Genomic DNA, 15,099 nt, shown 5'->3' on the forward strand with positions numbered 1-15,099 from the left:
GTCAACATATACCAGTGCAACAATGGCCCCAACATCACAGCAGCCTCTCTGCTGGCAGCTGATACAGCCATCGACCCCTGACTGACCTACATACTGATCCCCATTCAAACTTATACATATGAAAGCAGTATTCCAAGCATCCAGCATTTAGTTGAGCAACCAGTACCTTCCAGTTCAGCACTTAGGCACTATCTCCCAACCCTTATAAGAGAGGTCTTCCTCTCCCTCCTCTCTCTTCCTCTCCAAGGCCCAACACATTTGTTGTGTCAGAAGGTTCTCTCCACAGGACTTCCCCCGCCTCCAACTGCTCTACAAGACAGGTAATTTTCTTGTGCCTGGAACTCTTTCCCTTCTCCCCCCCCCCTTTTCTCCCCTTCTCTTCCCATTTTTAGGTAACAGCTGAGGTTGGCATAGCAGGGACCCCTAAAATCCTTCCCTACAACCCCCTTCCTTCTCTTCTGATTTCCTTGGATGAACGAAATACTCTTCACACGCAACCACCATGAAAGTTAGGTACACTGTATTCAATCATTAGGACCAAGAAGCATACCTTTATTATTTCTCTATGTGCATTATTTTTACCTTTGTTCTTTTGTAATAAAACCATATTTTATTGAAAGTTATCTTTCAGTCTCCTCTTTAAGCAAAAGGGAATTTCTCTGCATTATGCTGTCTTGTTATCCAGCCGAAGGTCCTGATTTTCCAATAATGGCAGTGTAATAATTCCCCTAAACAAAACAGCCCTTTTGGTAACACATGCAGCAGAGCCTGTATTGGCATCACTACACCCTGAGGGCATCCTTTACATAGGATTGGCTCTTAAGCTCTTACTTGTGCAAGCTAGTTCCACAAGTTTCCATGGACTCTACGTGAGCCAATTTTGGCTGAGTTGTACCCAAAATGTGCATAATGTACGGTTGTTTATTAGAATGTACACAAATATTACTGGCGCTGTCAGATTTTGACAGCACTCAGTACAATTTGTTCATTTGTCTTTAAGCATCTTACATTTTAAAAAAGAGGGGAAAAAATATTTTGGTTTCAGAAACATTTTGGAAAATTTTAAAAATGACCCAGTTTTAAATACTTGTTGAATTCTGAATCAAAATTATTATGGGTAGTTATTGCTATAACGCTGACAAGGCTATAGTTGGTTTGGATGCACCACATGACAAAGTTCTTTTTTCCTAAATTTCGCTTTTACGTTCATTTTAATGAATGCGCATTTTTCTATAATCTCATTTTCATAAATATAAGACTATTAGACCAATAGTTATACATCTAATAAATGGAAATAACCTCAACAAGTTTCTGCAGAATGAAGTTTCTGCACTACTACTTGGAGATAACAAAGAGGGTAAAATATTCTTGTTAAAACTGAAAACTTCTTATACCAAATAGCGGCTTGCATATTGCACTCTGCTTGTGCCTAGCTAAGGGACAAAGGTAATGGTAAAGGGAGAGAGGGGACCTCAGGCAATGGGCATCTCTCTCATAATTTCTCGTCTGCCTCCTAGGTCAGATATCTGTTTCCTTCAAGAGATCAGAGACAATGGGAGCTAGCCAATGAACCACTCTGCCTGCTCACAAGGAACAAAGTAGGGAGCACTCTTGTTACTCTCACAGAGCCTTCACCTTTTCCCTGGCCCTAAAAAGACGGCAAAGGAAAGGATCACAGATAAAGAGAAATCTTTCCCCTTTCTACTAAAACAGTGTTCTTTAACTAGTGGGTTGTGACTACAATGGGATCATGAAGCCTCATTTGCGGGGAGGGGGGGGTCGCGGCAACCATAAACCACGCAGCTTATGCAGGGCTTGGATCCAGTATAATAATGATACTACCTTATCAAAATTGAGTTCTTGATATAATCCTACACAGCCACTTCTTACTGCCTTGCTCCGCAGTTCCTAAGGCTGACCCTTCCGTATTTCACAGCATTGTTGTGAAAACACAAGAGGTAGGGAGAAACAGAGTGGGCGAGGAGTGGGTTGATTGAGTCCTGGGAGGGGGGCAGATCAGTGGTGGGTTCCAGTCTCATACTTTATTTATATATTTACTTTTTGGGGTTGTGGCACAAAAAAAGGTTGAAGACCACTGTACTAAAAAGATTCTGTTCCCCACTCTTCCCCAGCCCTGGAGATCAGCTAAATCAGCTAAATGCCAAGATAGGCTGGGTGGCCTGGCCTTGTTGGAAGGCTTTTCTTGACAAGGCAAGAGGGGTGAAGGAACTTCCCCTCCTCTTCTGGACCCCTCTCCTGGACCCCAAGGACCTCTTCTGGACCTCTTCTGGCATGGTAGTGGCCCCAGTGAATACCACAAATCTGTTGGATAGTACAGGAGGCCTCAAGTCAGAAGTTACGTTGAATGAACAAGCATAAGAACAGCCCATTCATGCATAGAGGCATCCCAATGGCAGTGTTATTACTGTATATGAGTAAAAATAAGATGGAGAGATGGGGAAAGAACGTGTAATAATCCTGACAACGTTAGGATCCTGTTAGGAGCAACCTTAATGCCCAATGTTGTTACTTTCCCATAGCTTTGGAATACAGTACATGATATCATCCTTATTTGCAACAGAAGATTGCACTGTACAATGAATGCAAAAACAATTTATGGAATAGCCCTAAGAAATAATGATGAACATATGAAGCTGCAATTCACACTGTCAGATCATGAGTCTATTTAGATCAATTTTGTCTACTAAGGCAGTAGCTTTTCAGGCAGAGGTCCATTCCAGCCCAGCTATATGAAACCCTTTTAAGTGGAGATGTTCAAGATTGGGCCTGAGACCTCAAGTTGTGAATGCATGCCCCTGACTGAGCTATGGCCCAATATGCCTGTGATCAAACATTACCAGGGAGCCAATGAAAACTAGTGACTTTAATCCAAATTACAGCATGTATTGATAAACGTATGTTAGCATTTAGCTATTCATTTTTTTGAGAAAACTGGTTAACCCCTTAAGTGTTTTGCCCTGAAGGCAGACATTAAAAGTTAATTATAACCACATGGGACAAGCCCCAGGAGAACCACGACAGCATTAAACTGCTACAAATGAAGCATGCAGGATGCACAGCACTCCCAGTGAACATCGTGTACGAAAAGGATGCTGTCTCCTTGAATGAGTTCTCAGAAGTTAAAACCATGCTATTTTTTGCATGCACCGTAAAAAGGCATACTGTAAATGTTCCACCCAGAGTGAGAAGAGCTTCCAGCTGAAGGAAAATGAGAGCACATGAAAAGTACTGAATGGTGTGTTTAAGTAATATTGCAAAGAGGGCCAGTGTAAGTGTAGCTTAATATTTTGCAGTTAAAACCCAAATTCCCTACTAAGATGTTATTACACACATCTTATGACAGAGCATCATTTTTGCTTGCCCTTATTTGCCAGGTGCAAAAATTTCACCAGGGAATTTTCTGGATACTTCACTAGTGAAAATTTGCAGGTAGACATGCAAAAAATCCAAATGCCACAATAGTGGAATACTTTATATTAGGACTGGAGACTCCAGATTAGGATTAGGACTCCAGAGCAAGGATGGTGTAGTGGTTTGGGGGGTGGGCTTAGACCTAGAAGATCCAGGTTCGAATCCCCCCTCAGCCATGAAGCTTCCTGGGTGACCTTGGGCCAGTCACTTTCTCTCAGCCTCACCTACCTCACAGGGTTGTTGTGAGGACAACAGGAGGGAGCAGCTGTGTACACCACCCTGAACTCTTTGGAGGAAAGGCAGTATAAAAATTAATTAAATAAATAAATAATAAAATAAATAAGACTGATGAAACCGTTGTCAAGTAGTAAGAAACTTTTGCATTTCCCAGAGCATAAGAACATAAGAACAGCCCCACTGGATCAGGCCATAGGCCCATCTAGTCCAGCTTCCTGTATCTCACAGCGGCCCACCAAATGCCCCAGGGAGCACACCAGATAACAAGAGACCTCATCCTGGTGCCCTCCCTTGCATCTGGCATGCTGACATAACCCATTTCTAAAATCAGGAGGTTGCGCATACACATCATGGCTTGTACCCCGTAATAGATTTTTCCTCCAGAAACTTGTCCAATCCCCTTTTAAAGGCGTCTAGGCTAGGCGCCAGCACCACATCCTGTGGCAAGGAGTTCCACAGACCAACCACACGCTGAGTAAAGAAATATTTTCTTTTGTCTGTCCTGACCCGCCCAACACTCAATTTTAGTGGATGTCCCCTGGTTAGAGCGCTTCTCCAGGCTCAACGTTCATGTGAGCAAAAGAAAAATGGTGGGGAGAGGAAAAGAAAAAGATAATTGGGACATGGTGAAAAGCCCTGAAGGTCTGTCACAGACTTAAACTGCAATATGGGGTACATGCAATACAAAAACATGAAACATGAACTGAGAGCCCAATCCTGAGCTCCTGTGGCATGCGGCTGTGGCGGCACCAAAAATGGCTGCCACCTCATCCTGCACTCCCATGGCAACTGTGGGCAGCACCATGGGATAAGGGGACTTTTTTTGTCCCCTTCCCCCAGGTAAAGAGAGTAATGGGACTACTCGATTCACTGCTGACCAAAAGGTCAGCGATGAAGTAAGAGCCTTCGTGTCAGGTGCTGAGCCTGACACGAAGGCTCTGGATCCAGTGGAGCATCGCTGCACCAGTCCCACCTCCCTCCCTCCCCACTGCCTCCCCCCTGCATTCCTCCCGCTGCCCTCTCCCTGCCTCCCACCTCACCAACATGCCTCCCTCCGCCCTCTCCCCGCCTCCCCGACATGCCTCCCCCCGCCCTCTCCCCGCCTCCCCGACATGCCTCCCCCACCCTCTCCCCGCCTCCCTGACATGCCTCCCCCCGCCCTCTCCCTGCCTCCCCGACATGCCTCCCCCCGCCCTCTCCCCGCCTCCCCGACATGCCTCCCCCCGCCCTCTCCCCGCCTCCCCGACATGCCTCCCCCCGCCCTCTCCCCATTCTCTGCCTACCTCCCTCCTCCCTGGAATGCCTCCTCCCTGCCTTCCCCTGCCCCTGCTTTCCTCTCTGCTGCTTGGTGGTCCGTGCGACTGCCAAGCAGTGGAGGCCGGACGCCCGTCCAGTGCTGGGCTAGCACAGGTGCTTGCTCGGTGTTAGAGCTCACAAATGTGCCTTACGGCACGTTTGCAACAGTGTACGCTGGCAGTAAGCCAGTGCACTGAGCTCAGGATTGGGCTCCAATGCTCTACCTTATAAACAGTAGTTTATAAACAGTATAAAATAGTCAGTATTGCTTAGTAGTCAGTGATCAACCAAAATGTATGGATCTCTATCCATAACTTCTGGTTTCTATAGGAAGAAAGGATGTATCATAAAGATGCAACTACGTTCATCTTTGGGGAACTCAACGCCATTCTACTACTGTGTGTTCAACTTTATTGATAGCAAGAATTCAAACATAAGTGGGTTTTTTCTTTGTTATTAGAATGCAGGAATAATCATGCTGACTTTGGAATTCCAGAACCACAAAACACACACACACACACACACACACACACACACACACACACACACACACGACAGACCAAATGACAGGTTTACAAGCATCACCAACATCCCATCCTAATCATATGAAATTATGATTAATAATGTGTATCAAGAGATTCAAACCATAGTAGGGCTTACATTATTAAAATCCCCTTGTCACCCACATCCTATAAACTCACCATCAGTCCTTCAATGGCATAAGGGATTTGAGCTCTAAAGGGAACCATTTCATACAGTGAAAGCATCACATTCAAGAATTTGCATCTGGTGCTTGAAAGGTATTTATTTTACAAACACCTAAGGCTCGGAATAAGGATAAAATAAACTGTGAAGGGCATGTACCATCCCTTGCATAATTGCATTTTTTGAAATACTACAAAATTTTATTTGACTTACAGCCCAATTCTGAGCTGCCCAGAGCTGCGGGACCCGGCAGCTCCCTGGCAGGCTCCCACTGGACCCAGAGACTCCCGCGCTATCGCGGGAAGCTCCTCGGGAGAAGGGGACGTTCGTCCCCTTCCCCAGGTAAGGGAAGCAGTTCCTGGAAGTGGGGTGGTGGTGAGCAAGAGGCGGGGCCAGGATCCGGCAGTTATGCCTAATCCTAACCCTGTTCTTGGGCAGCCTGGGCCAGTATCAGACTGCTTGAATTTGTGGTACCTCTTGAGGTGGTGCAGATCCGAATAGTTCCATTGGGGCTGTTGCGGCTTTACCCGGGGTAAGGGGAAGCAATTCCCCTTGTCCCAGGTTGAGCCACTTGCAGCCCCAATCCTGCCTTGGATGCAGCGCAGGCCCGCTCACCTGCCTGCTCCAGGGCAAGTTAGGATTGCACCCTTACTTTCTGGAGACATCACAACTTAGTTGGAAAGGAGGAAAACTAGTTGGAAATAAGAACAATATTTAAGGAGTGTTGCAATATACTACCTTAATATAAGGTTAAACGAGATGAATAATCACAATCATTTTACATAATCAACATGTATAAATTGATGTTTGCTTAGCTGTTTGTACCCCTTCTGCATTTTTAAGATGAAACTCTGACCCTGAGACATCTTCCCAAGGAATTGATTCTTGGGATAGAGCCAACAAATTGCTCAAGATATTAGATCTTTGTACATTTGTGTCAATAGACTGTGCATCAGTATTTACTGGAATTACCCATGTCAGTGTAATATCATATATGTTCTTTCTTTGAGTCCAGTAAAAACCTCAAAGAATTTGTGTTTCTTTCCTTGTACTTAGGGTTATGTACAAGGGTGATGTGACTCAGAATGCGTCCAATGCAACATTAGGTCCACCACTGCTGATTCGGCACTATTAAAAGAAGAAAAGTCACTTACAGTGCTCCTTACGTGGTTTCTTCAAATCTGAAAGATCTAGACTACATGAATGAAGACATTCTGTCATTCACACAATCTGTGTAAATCAAGGAACACAGTAAAGAGATGGATGATCCACTTTCCAATTGCTTTCAGCAGGGAGAAATCAGATCAGTAAGACCCATGTCCATGGTGGGCTAGAGGGAGGACATTGTAACAGCAGACTCAGGGTGAAGGACACCCCAACACTCTCCCATGTTGCCCCCTGCAATCTGTTGCTGATGTAACTCACATCACCTTCAGCCCAAACCTATCCTGGAATAGGCAGGCTGGCTGGCCTGTGCTGTATCCAATGCAGATTTGGGGCAGGCTGTGGCACAACCTGAGGCAAGGGGAATCGACTCCCCTTTCCCCAGGTAATGCTGCAGCAGCCTGAATGGGGCTACTGCCTAAAGAGGTGGCACACATCCGAGCAGCCCAGCACCATGCCAGGCCACTGGGGAAGGGGGTTAGGATCCAGCCTAAGTGCTGGATTCTGGCTCTGCCCCTCCTGGGCCCTGTTCAACCACGGGCCTGCCAACTGCCTCTCCCCTGTTCCAGAACGCCCCTGTAACACATCCCCCCACCCTTCCCAGAGCCTTGCACTGGCAGCCCACCAGCAGTGCATACTTACTCTCTGCTTGCACTACTGGGTCTGCATTCGACTTCCAGAGGCCAGCACAAGTCCCCCGCCCCAACCTCCCAATTCACTCTGTGGAACACAAGTAACTTAGGGCCCTTTTGTGACAACAGAAAGCTGGCGCAGAGGACTTGCACCAGCCTAGGGCATTCTTTGGATTGCTCGCCTAGCTCATGAATGGGCCACCTCTGGTTAAGAAATGTAAATTGCCCAGGAATCGCGCTGGGACTTCTCAGGACCAATCACATGTTTATTTGGAGGCTTCTCCATCCTTCTGTCTCTGAGCAACCTACCTACACAGCAAGAGAATTCAGAAATCATAGGGGCTATGACTAGGGAAATTATAGTGCCTAGAGGTCATTACTACTACAGCAGCTGAAGAAGAAGCCTTCTCTCTAAGAGCACATTCTTTCAAAGATCCCCTTGGAAAGAGAAGCAGCATGATGTAATAAGGAAAAAAAAAACACTAGATTTTTCTAGGGAATGAATAAAATACACAAAAGAGTGGGCAGAACTACTTCCAGCAAGGGTTTGTGGCTTTCAGAGAATCTACTCTTTTACCACACTTGATACATAAGTTCTGTTGGTTTTGGAACCTGTACAAACCCAAATATGGGGTTTTGGAGTAGCTGGTTTGGCATGATAGAACTATTTGAGGTATTTGCAGAGACGATGATCACTCCAGTGCTGCTGAGTGCATTTTGTCAGCAGGTTCAGGACATTCTCTGCTCTGTTTGAACTCTATCACTGGTTTGCAAAACATCAGTGCACCATGCAAAGAGGGCACAGAAAGGTGTAATCTTTAAATGATAAGGGAAAAGGTAGGAGGTCCTTGATGAAATCCATTACCCCTCCACTCTCTGACTTCCCCCAATTTTAGCCAAATCATGATCCCCATAGACTTCTATAAACATTAACTAGGAGGGTCAGCACAAAAAAAAGGGAGCTGCCCCACCCCAGCCTTCCTGTAAGTTAAGCAACAGGTCCAAAGATATTCGACAAACTTGCACGCTCCATGCAAAATGTCATGACAAGGACATGCCATACATTTACATGGCATCAAATGAAGTTTTGCCACCCTGTACTCATTCAGTAGAGTGCAGCAGTCAATCCCAATTCCTGGATACGCATACCTGCAAATATCTCCCTTGTTATATTTACAATTCTAAGTGAGTTCAGTTGTTGCGTTGTATGATGACAATGATGAAAGCAAATATATAAAAGAAGAAAAGCAAAGAATATCTGAAACTGCAGTGAATTGAAAACTGGTGACTGCTGGAATGTTTTATTCAAATGAGATAGTCGAAATCATGATATTGATTCTTCTCTTTAGAATCATAGAGTTGGAATGGACCCACAATGTCATCTAGTCCATCCCCTTGCCTATAGCAGGAAATCCTCCTAGAACTGTGGTTCTCACACATTTAGCACCGGGACCCACTATTTAGAATGAGAATCTATCAGGACCCAGCGGAAGTGATGTCATGACTGGAAGTGACATAATCAAGCAGGAAAAGTTTTAACAATCCTAGGCTGCAATTCTACTCAGGATTAAGCCCCATTTACTATCATTGTTAAAAGAATACACATAATAGCTTGATAAAAGTACAGGTCTGTAACATTTCCCCAAATGCAGTCACATACCATGGTAGCATCCAGTCTAATATATTAAAAATATGGAAATGAATGGGGACCCATCTGAAATGGGCTTGCAACCCACCTAGTGGGTCCGGACCTACAGTTTGAGAAACACTGCCCTAGAGTATCTTCAGCTGGTGCTTGTCAAACCTTTGCTTGAATATCTCTAGTGAGGAAGAATCCACCACCTCCCTCGGCAATAGGTTCCACAGCCAAACTGCCCTGACTGTTGAGAATTTCTTTCTGATGTCAAACCGGAATATCCTTTCTTGCACTTTTAATCCATTTGATCTAATTCTATTCTCAGAAGCAGCTGAGAACAAATTTATTCCTTCACCCATATGACAGCCCTTCTAGTATTGGAAGAGCGCTATCACTCTATCAAACACTCATTATACTCTCATACTCTATCATCATATCTATCATATTACGTCCATAATACTGTTGTACTCTATCACTCTATCACAGGAGTGCCCAAACTCCCAATCTGGCCCACAGGGAGCCCCATGTCTCCAATGAGCCTCTAGCCATCCAGAGACTTGCTGGAGCCCATCTTGGCCCAACATAACTGCTCTCAGTGTGAGGGCGACTGTTCGACCTCTTGCGTGAGCTGTGGGACAAGGGCTCCCTACACTGCTTGCTGTTTCACGTTTGTGATGCAACAGCGGCAGCAAAGGAAAGGCTGGCCTTGCTTTGTGCAAGGCCTTTTGTAGGCCTTGAACTATTGCAAGACCTGCATTCATTCATTCAAGTTCCATCTCTAATGGATCATATAAGTTCCATATAATTTCCATCTCATTTATGTAAATTTATTCAAATGTGAAATGTAAATTAATTTTTTTTCTGGCCCCCAACACAGTATCAGAGATGATGTGGCCCTTCTCCCAAAAAGTTTGGACACCCCTGGTCTATCATATCACATGTTCCTTAATGTTCCAGCAACTGCATCATCATAAGCATCACCATCAGTGTCAAAAAGTTCTAAAATTGTGCCACTCCCAAGGTATTGCAGGGAGGCGGCACTTTGCCTCACTCACCTGCACAAGGCTAGCAAGGCATGAGGGCAGCTAATTGACTGCTGCTCTGGCTGTGGTTAGAGCTGAGGCAGCTGGATTGGCTCCCCTCAGCCTTCACCAGAGCGCAGTCAGTCCATGAGTCAGCAATCAGCTGGTTGTTAGTTGAAGGCCATATAGAAATGTTTTGGTTTCAAACTTGATTGGCTGGGATGGGGGTTTATTTTTGCCTACTTCACTATCCTCTTCCTGCTTCCTGTTAACATTCTGGCTGTGTCTCTCTAGCATTCAGGCTGCCTGTCTGCTTGTTGTTCTATAAGCTTGTCTGCTTATAGTGCTCTGCAAAAGGAAGAGACATGCTTGCTTGGTGCCACAGGTAAGAAGAAAAACGAAGGTAATGGGCTTGGGGTGGGTGCAGAGATAAGGTCCCCTTTTATGTGTGGTTTCCGTATCCGTAGGAGGAGCCTGGAATGCATCCCTTGCCGATATGGGAGGATGCCTGTCATTCTTACATCAATCCTATGAGGTCGGTTGATCATATTGTTGCAAGGTACCCAAGATGTTGCAAGATAATCCCAGATGTTGCAAGAGATCCCAAGATTCCAAAGCAAACTCAGAAGGCAGTGGTAATCAATCCAAGCATTTATTGTAAATCCAAAGGTTGCAAATCAGAAGTAGGAAGCCGAGAAGCGAAGCCCAGAGCGCCTTCTGCAGCTCACTTTTATAACAATCTGGGGTTCCCTCCTTGAAACACATACATTTCTCATTGGAGACAATTCATTGGTGGGTACAAATCACCTGTTGTTCCATAATAGGCGATTCCATACATAACATCATACAGATTTTGTGCAGGCAGTAGATGGGTATTGCACTTGCAATTTTGCTTAAAATGACCTCACCCATAACCATCGTATGACTTACTGTGGCCTTTGTGTGTAGCCCGTGAAATGCAACAAACTTGCAGTTTGGGAAAAATGTTGTTGGTTCTGCTAAAAACACAAAAACTGCTACTTCAGGCTTTTCTCTGGGAAGTTGAACTTTGCAATGTGAACCCGGAATGACTTTGATGTGAACCGGAAAATAGCTTTGATATGTTGTCTTAAACCCTTTTAATGCTGTTAGACTACCAACACCTTACTCAAAATATTACTATTTGCTAGTCAGTCTTGTGTATGCACCAAGACTGGTTTTAAAATGAAGAACAAAAATATAAGGAGAGCTAAGCTTCCTAGTGGTTTCTATGAGAGCTGGTGTTAATATTTGCTTTCTAGCATTTGTGTGTGCAAGTGGTGCTCTGAAGAAGCCTTCAAACCGAAAAGTTCAAACTGCTGGAATATTTTTTTTCCTGTGGTTTGAAAACAAAGGAATATTCATTGTGTTTGCATAGTCTTATCAGAATGTCCGGAGAACAACTGTCATGCTGCGAAGTCCAGCCAAATGTTTGACTTGTGAAAAAACAAACCATTTTAAAAACTGAAACCATTTTTCCTTTGCTCTGACTTGCTTGGACATTTCTTCTTTACATTTCAGGTAAGCATATTATAGCATAACTACCAGGCTTTTATACCTTGTAGCAATATTATCCATATATTACAGAGAGACAATGACAACAACCACACGCACCCCCTTATCTATGAATATCTATAAATGGCAGATATACACATTTTCTCTTGCTGCCATGGTTCACAATAGCATCAATTATACTTTTCACCACATGTGTTTTACACTTTTCCCCTCTCTATAGCAAATGATAAAGGCTACAATCCTATCTACACTTTCCTGGGAGTAAGCCCCATTGACTATAATGGAACTTACTTCTGAGTAGACATACATAGGATTGGGTTCAACGTTTCTATTAGATGCACATCCCTTTTATCTGAAGGAACAGCTTCCGATATTCTATTAATTCTCATCACTCTGATAATGTTGTAACTAGTATTCTGTGGGAAGAACAGCAATGTTCTTATGTTCCGAACCCAACATGCTCCCAATCTAATGATCCTTGGCAATATCTTTCAGAAGGGAATGGTGTCTTACCAGCTGTTGTTTTTCTTTGTACATCTGGCAGAGTCTGGTTAACTATTCTGCTTGCTTGAGCTACAACTATGTTGTTCCCACTAGATGGATAGCTTTCCTATCCATTACTCCAAAGTGATGTTCAATTTATCCCCGTCAACAAGAGAGAATTTCCTTCTGCCCCATCGTTTAACCTGCACTATCAAAAAGTCACAATGAAGCTTCAGGTCTTCTTCGTACTTCAGTCTTTACTCCTTTTCATCCCTTTATGAAGGCAAATAAAGCAACTGAGCAATCTGTTGAATGTCACACATCAATCAATGGAGTCATCTTTGGGGGGATAATTATTTCCACCAGCATCCCACATAATAGTCTATTATTGACTATATGTGCAACTTTTCCTCGGTTAATATTCAACAACTAACCTATGAAATAGTGGCTGTTTGGGTTTTGTGGTTGCTGCTTTACAACCTTATTGCTGCTGCTGCTGCTGCAATGTTTTTTTCAGGGGTTGATAAATATTTCCTAATTATTTCAATGTCTCTCATAGTGCGGTTGAGTATTTATTATTATTGCATTTTATATTCTGCTTTACAATGCATTGTACTGTATTGGATGCCGCCTTGAGTGCTCCAGTTATTTGGAAGGAAAAGCAGGATTGAAATTGCTTCAACAAATAAATATTGTTTTCAAATACAACAGATCTAATGCTAGAGAAATCACCAATAGACTGATCAATCAGTCGATAAAATCTGTTCGTCCCAAAGACTGACAATATGATGTAAGGCAAGAGTTCCACAGTTTCCACAGAGCTGCTGCCTGCGCTTTACCCTACACATCAGTTTTTAGCTCAACAATCAGAATAAATTAAGATAATTCATGAGACCACCATAATTGTTCTTTAGGAACTGTCACATGCAACAGGTCTCAAATAAGTGAGTTGGAGGGCAGGATAACCCCCAAGATGAATATTGGCAACCCATCATTAAAACAGAGAGGCTGCAATAAAAAGCACATGGAGGGAGAATACTGGGGAGTCCAACAATAAACATTCAGCTACTATGGTCTCCCAAAAAGAGGAAGAAAGTGAAAGTAGCCATGTCAAGCTCAAGTTACAAGGCCAGGCAACACTTATGATGGGTAGTTTCAGATTCAGAATTGTGTGCAAGGCAAGTCATTCTACTATTCCACCTAGAGTTCTAGCACCCCTAAAGCAGTAAGGGCACAATCCTAACCATGAGTTAGGCTGGTGGAAGTCCCTTGCGCCAGCCTAGAAGGGTTGCATATGTGCCATAAAGCACATTTGCACCTCCTCAGAAACAAGCTGAGGTGCACTGGCACACAGAAGCTGCAGCCAGCCTCCATGGCGGCTAGCAAGGCTCTGGGGTGGGTAGGGAGGAAGCGGGGAGAAGGCAGAAGGAAGGTGTTCTGGGGCAGGGGGAGGGCGGGTGAAGGGCAGCCCCAGGGGTGGGCGGAAAGTGGGAGGCAGGGCTGGGATCCAGCTGTTATGCCAGATCCCAACCCCCGTTCCCGAGCAGCTCTCCTGAAGTGGCACAAGTCCGAGGAGACCCATGGGGCTGCAGTGGCTTACCCAGGGGTAAGGGAAAGAGTTTCTTCTTACCTCTAGCTGAGCCACTTTGGTGCCCTATCTCACACTGGATACAGCTCAAGCCTCCTGGCTTTCCTGTTCCAGCACAAGATAGGACTGAGCAGCACGTGAGCCAAATGGAAAGAACCATGAAGTAATGGTTCAGCCCAAAAACTCTGAAGAAGTTAGCAAAACTACAGAGCAAATCTGTTTCTGGCTATTGAAGTTATCTGATTTGGGATCTAATACATTCCTTATTCTCTTGGCTGAGAATGTTGTGATGTCCATATATGGGCAGGAGGTCTGGTCTAGAGGGTAGAGCCTCCGTCTGCCTGAAGATAACATCCACAAGGTCGCCAGTTCGAGGCCACCAGCACCGTGCAACCTTGAAGCAGCTGACAAGCTGAAACCGAGCAATTCCATCTGCTCTGAGCGTGGGAGGATGGAGGCCAGAATGTGAAGCCAGATCGGAATGAAACACCTTGAATGTAGTGGTTCTTGAAAGAAAGAACCTTCTTTCATTTGTAAAAATCCCTATTTAATAAGGGATTTAAATAAAGCCTGCCTATGTAAACCGCCTTGAATAAAGTCTTGAATAAAGACCAAGAAAGGCAGTATATAAATACCTGTTGTTGTTGTTGTTGTTGTTGTTGTTGTTGTTGTTGTTGTTGTTGTTGTTGTTATTATTATTATTATTATTATTATTATTATTATTATTATTATTATTATTATTATTAAGAAATCGCACCATTCGCTGTTATGAGGAATGATCCTGGGTTTAGAATTCAGATACTTTAACTCTGAAACTAGCATGTAGTTCTGTACATGACTCCTAGTTCACAGAGGTTCTTGACAGCCTCGACCCTTCTTATTTTTCTCAGAAGTATTAACACATCATGAAAATATAAGCACAAGACAAATGACCCAGGGAAGGGGAAAAACAATGAAAACAATAATGTTCAAGTTTTAAAATATGGACTTATTTTCACGTAGCTCAAGTGTATCCATACATCCCTAGAAATTAGGTGAAAAATGGCAATATGTGCTTTTCATTGCCATCAGCTAAAAGTGATGGACTCCCACAGTGTGGCTTGAGGGGCTTTCTCTTTATTTTTCTTTCCTTTTTGTGTTACTTCATTAATTTTTAAGTTTAAACTTAAGGAGGCAAAACTGAATGCATAACAAAAAGGAATCAAGGTTACTCTTCCCAGGTTTGCAATCCACCTGTCTAATTTTAAATTCACTCCAAGTGAAAGTTGTTGAGGGTAGTAAATATTGGATATCTGTTCACATTTTCAGTTACCAGAAGGGAAAGGAGAGTCAGGGACATGCCCTGTGAGCAAAATCACTCCATTTTAACAA

Source organism: Tiliqua scincoides, chromosome 1 (genome assembly GCF_035046505.1).
Source record: "Tiliqua scincoides isolate rTilSci1 chromosome 1, rTilSci1.hap2, whole genome shotgun sequence".
Taxonomy (NCBI): domain Eukaryota; kingdom Metazoa; phylum Chordata; class Lepidosauria; order Squamata; family Scincidae; genus Tiliqua; species Tiliqua scincoides.